The sequence below is a fragment of the Penaeus monodon genome, unplaced genomic scaffold, assembly GCF_015228065.2.
Source record: "Penaeus monodon isolate SGIC_2016 unplaced genomic scaffold, NSTDA_Pmon_1 PmonScaffold_4524, whole genome shotgun sequence".
Lineage (NCBI taxonomy): Eukaryota > Metazoa > Arthropoda > Malacostraca > Decapoda > Penaeidae > Penaeus > Penaeus monodon.
In genome coordinates this window covers 9,669-17,500 of record NW_023659358.1, presented here as the reverse complement: position 1 = coordinate 17,500, position 7,832 = coordinate 9,669, and the positions used below count along the sequence as shown (strand labels likewise).

General features: G+C 40.1%; 1 pseudogene; it reads left to right on the top strand.

The window, feature by feature from the left end:
• Window positions 1-189: 189 nt before the first annotated feature.
• Window positions 190-5,633, top strand: LOC119570943 (annotated as a pseudogene).
• Window positions 5,634-7,832: the final 2,199 nt, after the last annotated feature.

Genomic DNA, 7,832 nt, shown 5'->3' with positions numbered 1-7,832 from the left:
GTATTGTTATAGTTCCTGTAATGATGATGAGGGATAATTGTTATTGTTATAAATATTATTTATTATTATTATTTTTGTTATTATTTTATTATTATTTATTGTTAATATAATTATTGTATACATGTGAAATTCTTGTGTAGACTAATTAAAATTTTTTACTTTCTTTTTTGTGGTAGAGAATTTATCATAATGAGAACTACAGAACTAAGAGCGCACAGACATAGGTGCGCAGTTCCGTGCTCTCTGGCTCATACAGGGCAGGAGACGCGTAGCTGACACAGGTGCAGAAGCAATTTTGGTGTCAAAGGGGATAAAGGCGGTCGAACCCCAAAGAAATTTTTCACCTCCATATCACAAAGAGTAAGTCTTCCAGCTTGTGTCCTGAAAATTGCTAGAAGGGACGGGGAAATGTAAGTTAAAAAATTGATGATAATGGCATCCTGTATAATAGTAAGCCAATGAGATAAAGGGTGACAAATATCGTATTTCTGCTACCTAGGAATCGAAAACCTGGAAGTGACATTTGCCTTTTCCAGAAGAGAGATGGTGGACATTCCACCCCTGCCAGGTCAGCTAGTGAAGGAACCCACGGAACCGAACGAGCAGCCATGCTATGTCTTTACAAAAACTTTTCTCCAATAGCAGTTGTGCCTCAGGTACAACTTCTAACCAATTCCCTTGTGCAGACATCCTTGCCCGATTCCATCTTGGGGAATGCTGTCGACAACACTGCTGAGAGAGGACGAGAGAGTTAAGGAGTACGTGGATTGTGAAGCATTTCTTTTTAGTATTGCTTTTGATGGTGTTCAGTTATTAGATGGCTGCAGTTTACAGAGTCGAGAAAAAAAAATTATTTTGGTGATTTTCATTTTTTTTATTCTTGCTTTACACTGAGATGTTGTTTTACATAAAATTTATTGATATTTATGGGTTTCAGTATTATATTGAAAATTTCTTCAGCATTCTTCAAAAAATGCTTATTCATTTTAAAAATATCAAGCTTTTACCCAAAAGAAATTACAATTATATAAAAAAAGAGAATCATGTAATAATTTTAATAATATTTAATATTAGTGATGTTTTTTATGGAGTTATGACCATAACCAGAATAATGAAAATAAAGAAATTAGATAATAACACAGAAGCTGTCTGCAAGACCAAGATGCAGTTGATGTCATATTAATGTTATTCTTCTGTAACAGAGCCATCTTACACGCCACCTCCTAGACTCACACCAGGAGAAGTTGCCAAGGTGCTGGATGTGATTAATAACCCAGGCTGGAAGTTCAAGAGAGAATATGGGATCCCCCTTTAAGAGGAAGAAGTGAGTCAAATGATGTTGATTTTACTTTTGGGGAAACCCGCACGGAGAGTTTGTAAGCAGGAGTGTATAGGTGGGGGGGGGGGGTGCATGTTTTGTGTGTGTGTGTGTTTTGGGGTGTGTGTTTTGTGTGTGTGTTTTGTGTGTGTGGTGTGTGTGTGTGTGTGTGTGTGTGTGTGTGTGTGAGAGAGAGAACATCTGTACATGCATTGGGGTGTCAGTGTGTTGATAATGAGCTGTAACTGCCCTGTGAGTGTATCCTAATGTTGACATGGACAGTGATTATCTCTGACTTTTTACCTTCTTTCTTATCAGTAAATTTTAATAGAAAAAACAAGATAGCAACACATGAATTCCCTAATCCCAGAATTACCAGTAGTGATCCTTGCACACATCCAATGCAATTAAACTTACGTAAGAAACCTGACATACCAGCTGCTGCTACTGCTCGACCAGATCTTTCCTGAGGCGCATCCCGTCACCTGGTGGAGGACACGCTGACACAGGTCACCCCTCAGCACGCAGGTGCTAAACTATATCTGTTTTTTTTATTTTATTTTTTAGTTTGGTTTGGTTTATGTCCTGTCTATTTTTTTTATTATTTATTATTATTATTATTATTATTATTATTATTATTCATTATTATTTTCTCTATACTTTCTTAAATAAGTAAATTACATAGTTTTCCCAAAAAATTTAAACATAAGAGATGGCTAGAGAAAAAAATGGTATATATTTTTATTTATTTATTCATTTATTAATTATTATTGTTTTTTTCAGTCAAAAGAGTGATAGAATATAGAATTGTTTCGGATATTAACTTTTTGTTTTTTTTCCTTCAAACTTTTTCTTGCAATGTTAAAGTTGACGTAAAAATTAATAGATCCCCATTCTACTTTCTATTACGATTTTTATATCAAAACTTTTTAATATTTCTGATATTTAAAAATGACAATGTCTTTATGGAATCAAATTACTCAGTCGTTTAAAGCTGATGAAGAATTCATGACAACCAATTTTAATTACATTTCCCCTATGAATATATATAATTTATACACAGATTATTATTAATTTTTAGATTATTACTCTTTTTATTTACATATATGTAATTTACACAGTTATTATTTTTATCTTTTGTTGTTTTTGACAACAGATCGTCTGATGCAGTTGAAACTCAGAGCAGCTTTCATCCCCTCCTCACCCAAACCTCTTAGCTCGTTAGTCAGTCCGTCTGAGGTGAGGTCTCTTGAGGCCCCGCCCTGCCTGACATATATCCTTGTCTCCATTTGTCAACTGCAGGTCCCGGAAAAACTACTCTCTCAGTGATGCTTATGGTGAGTCTGTGTAAGGGGGATGGCTATGTGAGTATAGGTGCATGTGCATATTCTTGTTCTCTCTCTCTCTCCCCTCTCTCTCTCTCTCCCCTCCCCTTTTCTCTCTCCTCTCTCTCTCTTCTATCTATTCCCTCTCCTCTCTCTCTCTCTCTCTCTTCTTTCTCTCTTTCTCTCCTCTTTCTCCTCTCTTTCCCCTCTCTCTCTCTCTCTCTCTCTCTCTCTTCTCTCTCTCTCTCTCTCTCTCTCTCCTCCTATTTCTTTTCTTTCATGCCCCACCCAACCCCTCCTTTATGATATTTAAACTTATCTTTATTATAGAGAACCTTGTATCAATAGCATATATAAAACTATCCAAAGGTTACATTTCTCAAACTTTCTTTCATTGCAGTCCTTTATGTAGAGAAATATCACATGTTACAGAGTCATAGAACATGCACAACCTGTTACATTTCCCTAAATTCTCTACCCTAACAGTGTTTGGCTCGAGCCGTGTCCCTCCTCCCCCATCTTCATCACCACAATGAGCCTCGAATGCGTGGCAAAGAGGAGCATTTTTTTATGCCCTCTCTCTTCTTCTGGCTTTGCTCATGCAGCTTCCTATGCTAAACATTTTGGGAAGGTAAATGTTTCTTTTTGTATTTTCAAAGAATTTTTTATCTTGTTCTACTGATGTGATATACTAGGTGGTGATGTTTGGATTACAAAAATTTGAAAGTTTTTCTTATTTTCACAGCACCAAATAACTTTTGCACTTTTATCCATTTTATTACTACTCATTGTTTTCAATTGAGTAAGTGAGGAAATAATGATAGCGGTGATTCTACCACCCATGCGCACCTCTTAACCCCATTCTCAATTTCCTCCTTTTTATATAATATACAGACCTCCGACGAAGACCTCATTGCACAGCCTGTATAGTCCAAGTGGTGACACAAATGGCTGCCAGTACCACCCTAAGCGCCTTCCAGTGAACACCCTGGAATCTCACAGGCCCCAAAAAACATCTTCTGGACCCAGCCATGGGAGGCACTGTTTAGCTCATGCCTTACCGTGCAGCAAAGCCCACACTTTAAAGGATACAACCCTAGGGTGTTTAGTCTCTTGAAAGGGGTTTTATGCTAATGCGTGATAAGATGTTTAAGATTTGTAAAAAGAAATTGTAATTGGAAAAGTGCTTAGAGAAAAAATATATGTAAATAAGACTTGTTTTATGACCTTTTGGGTAACTACTAGGGTAATCTTTGTGATTAGAATTGAAAAAAAGGAAAAATTTATTTATTGTAAAAAAAAACTAATACCTTGAATAATACAAAAAAATATGATGATAAAAAAGATTATACCCTATTTGAAAGGAATATTGTTGGATGCAAACCAATAAGATGAAGAAGAAAGAAAAATCCCACTGTATATAAGATGAATTTTATTGAACACAGAAATTACAGAGGAACTAGTATATCAATAATACATCAAGCAAATAATCAGAAAACCCATGTTATAGCCCTTGAATTCTGAAACAGACAAATAAATAAGGTTATAAGAGGTATATAAAAAAAAAATCATAGATAGAAAAGAGATATAGCAATCAATAAAGTGAACTTTCCATTTCCTTCAACACTGAGAATTTTTAAAAAAAAAGTTCTGGCTAAAGTAAATCGGATTAGAAATTTATAAAGTATTTTTCACAATATTTTCACTTTATGCATCAAAAAGTTTTAGTGAAAAAATAACATGTCTGATCTGATCTGTATCAAATTCATTTATCACATTTGAAGAAAAATGATGACATAATTATTGTACTCTATACATAAACAATGGTCCTATAAATCAAAAACCCGATTGTCCTTTTTAAATAACAGACGAAGGCGCAGTAGCAGCCAGAGCACAGCAGTAGCAGTAGTAGTGGGTATAGCAGTACTACCCCCCCCCCCTTCCGCTTAGAAGGCGGGATTGAGGCTCAGTGTAGGGGATCACCCCTGCAGTGGACCTCAGCCCCACTTCAACTATTTGGCATGGATGAAAAAGGCAGTAATGAAGATTTTATACCCTTATTAGGTGGAATGAGCCCTTTCACCTTTATCAGATACCCTACTGATTTAAATTCTCCCCGGGTTCCCCCGACCCAAGCTTCCATTTGACAACGACTGTGAACACTGGTACTACTACTCCTCGATGCCTACCTTTACATCATCCACCAGGCCAACACCTCAACCTCCAAGAGACATTGCTACTCTTCCAACATTCTAAACCTCATCTTCTCTACCCCCACAACTTTCTTCATAAAGTCCCCTTTCCATCCCTTATTAGTACTCTACAACCTATTGTCCACCTCTCGTAATAATACCTCCCTCAATACTACTCCTCCCCCCACAACGTCCCCGTCCTTCTCCCACCCCCCCCTCTACAAATATCTTATCCAAATGAGACCGATTTTTCGTGATCCCCCACAACCCCTTACTCTGACAACACCCTCTTCCAGCAATGTCTCCAAAAAACAAGTAGGCAAAGTTTCCTTCGCAGCCGTCCCGATCGTTCCCGTCTCGTCACTGTTACACCCGAAACCCAAGCTAAAGCTTTATCAACCCTGACAGACTTCACTGGCAAACCCATTCCTGCAGAACCTTGTACCGGAACTGTCTCCATACTGCCCTGTCTATAACAAAAAAATTGGTCAGATTGTGGAGAAAAACCTACTCGCCTGCCTCACGGACTATGTTTCAGTATCGGTATAATCGTCGAAAGAATCCCACCAACAAGATATTTTCCGTAGACTTCACATCCCCTTTAATGTTTACATGGCGGGGAATCCTCCCTGTCCCACCATATCACCCTCACCCCAGCCAATGTCAAAAATTTTATTTTTTTAGGCTTTCCCCCCCCTACAGGTAGCAACTCTCGATTCAGGACCCTTTGGCCTTACCTGCATGAAGCCAGACGGGAAGCACGTCGACGAGGTTTTCCTCATACTACCTGCTCAATAATGTCGCTTGCACTGCCCCCCCCCATGTTCCTACACCCTCCTTATATCTATTCCTCCTCCATCTTACATTCCCACCTCTACCTCTACCCCCCCAGCCAAATTCTTTTGCCATCCTAAACCCCAGCACCCCTTTATCTCTACTGCAGCCCAAACACCTCCCCCCTTTCCCTCCTCGCACTACCCGCAGCAGCAGCCCTAAACTTTTTACCCCTTCTTCAAAACCCACTCACCTCCCCCTACCTCTGCGGTATCCTCAGACACCAGTCTCCTCTTCCGCCCTCATAAGAAACTCGTTTCTCAAAACTCCCTAACCAAATCCATTGCAAACTATTGAAGATATTCCAAAGGCCATCTGATTCAATCCCAAACTACACAAAAACCCCGTCTCCTCCTCCAATTTCACAACTTCCTTCCCCCTACTCCCTCCCAACACCCCCCGCCCCCCCCCCCCCAGTTCCAAGTCTACCTACATTAACCTTCCCTCCTCCCCACTATCCCTTCCACTCCCTCCTGGATATACACGTGAATCCCTTGTGTCCACAACAAGCCCTTCCCCATAATCCTCCCCTCCTGATCCCCTCCTGATACAAACACCATCTCCCCCCTCTCATTCCCTTTATCTCACCCCTAGCTCCCCCCTTCTAATCCTCCAACACGCATTGTTACCATTATCGCTCGTAGATCACTAAACAAAAGATCTCCTACTTTGGGAATTTTCGCGGTTACCATTCTCAAAGACCTGACCTTCGTCATATCCTATCTTCTTATAACCATCTGCCTCCAAGAGACCTTTCTTACTCACCCTCCTATACCAATTCCCAAAATTATAATTTTGTTTCTTCCTCACACCTTTTATGTTTATACTTATCCATCAGAAAATACCATATGTTATACCTCCCTTCCAAACCACTGTCCTTGTACAGTTACTTGCATCTTTCTTCGCCGCTGGATCAGTTATTTCAATCTACTTCTCCCTTCCCCTGACGTTGTTGCATTTGAAACTCTAATTTACCAACTCCAGCCATCTTTCCTCATAGTTCATGATTTTAACTGCCGCCTCACTCTTGGGATGATTCTGTCGCTACCTCCCTGACCGATCCCAGGAGGCTTCCTCTCCACACTTACTTATTCTTAATTCAGATCGTCCCACACACTTTGACATGCTCACGGAATCGTTTTCATACCTTGACCTCTCTCTGTGCTCCCCCTCTCTCTCTATTTAGATTTCCTTAATCAGTTTTAGACCACTTTCCCTATAGTGATCACTTTCTAGTCGTTCTTTCTCCTATTTCATATGTACTTCCTAATCCCCCACGCTGGTGTTTTTGATAGAGCTGACTGACTCTATTCCTGCCTCTCCAAAACCCCTTCTCGTCCATTTCAGATATGTATAATATTTCAGTTTAAATCCTAAGAGCGGGCCTATACAGCCATTCCCCCGAACCTCAAGACCTTATACCTCTAAATGTGTTCCAGGGGGGAATTCTGATTGCACGAAAGGGCTTCACTTAAAAACGCGCAAACTGGAAGGTTATCCACTACAAACAAACAAACCCCCGATCAGCCCTTATCTCCTTTAAAAAAGCATCTACCTGTCTTCATCGACAATGCGGAACAGTAAAACAATTTTCTGGCGAAATTATGTTTCCTCAAAGACATCTACATCTATTTCGGCTGTTTGGCGTCGGATCCATAAACTATCAGGCAGACAAACCCCCATTCAGCCCCCGTCCTCCATATTCGAGATACTCTCATCTCTGAAACCCCTCCAAGTCGCCAGTGATTGCTGATTATTCCAGCGAGGTCAGAAGTGGCTCTCACCTTTCTCAAAATTTCACTTCCATTAAGACCCCTAGAGAACGCACCCCTATCGTCTGTCTTCTGCTGAGTCTATAACGCTTCCTTTTTCCTCTGAACTCCACCGCTGCCTTACAGTCGTGCCGCAACGCCCATTAAGGCCCTGACGGTATTCATTATCGTATGCTCCGACTACTTCCATCTTCCTCTCTCTCCTCCCTATTAATTATTTTCAACCACATATGGACGACAGGGAAAATTTCCCTTCTCATTGGCGAGCTCTTTCCTCCCTTTTCTTGAAACCCAATAAATCTGGTACCGCCCCATCGCTCTAACTAGCTGCTTGTGCAAACTACTTCCTCTTACTGTGTTATCTTGAATCTAAACAGTCTTCTCTCTCTTT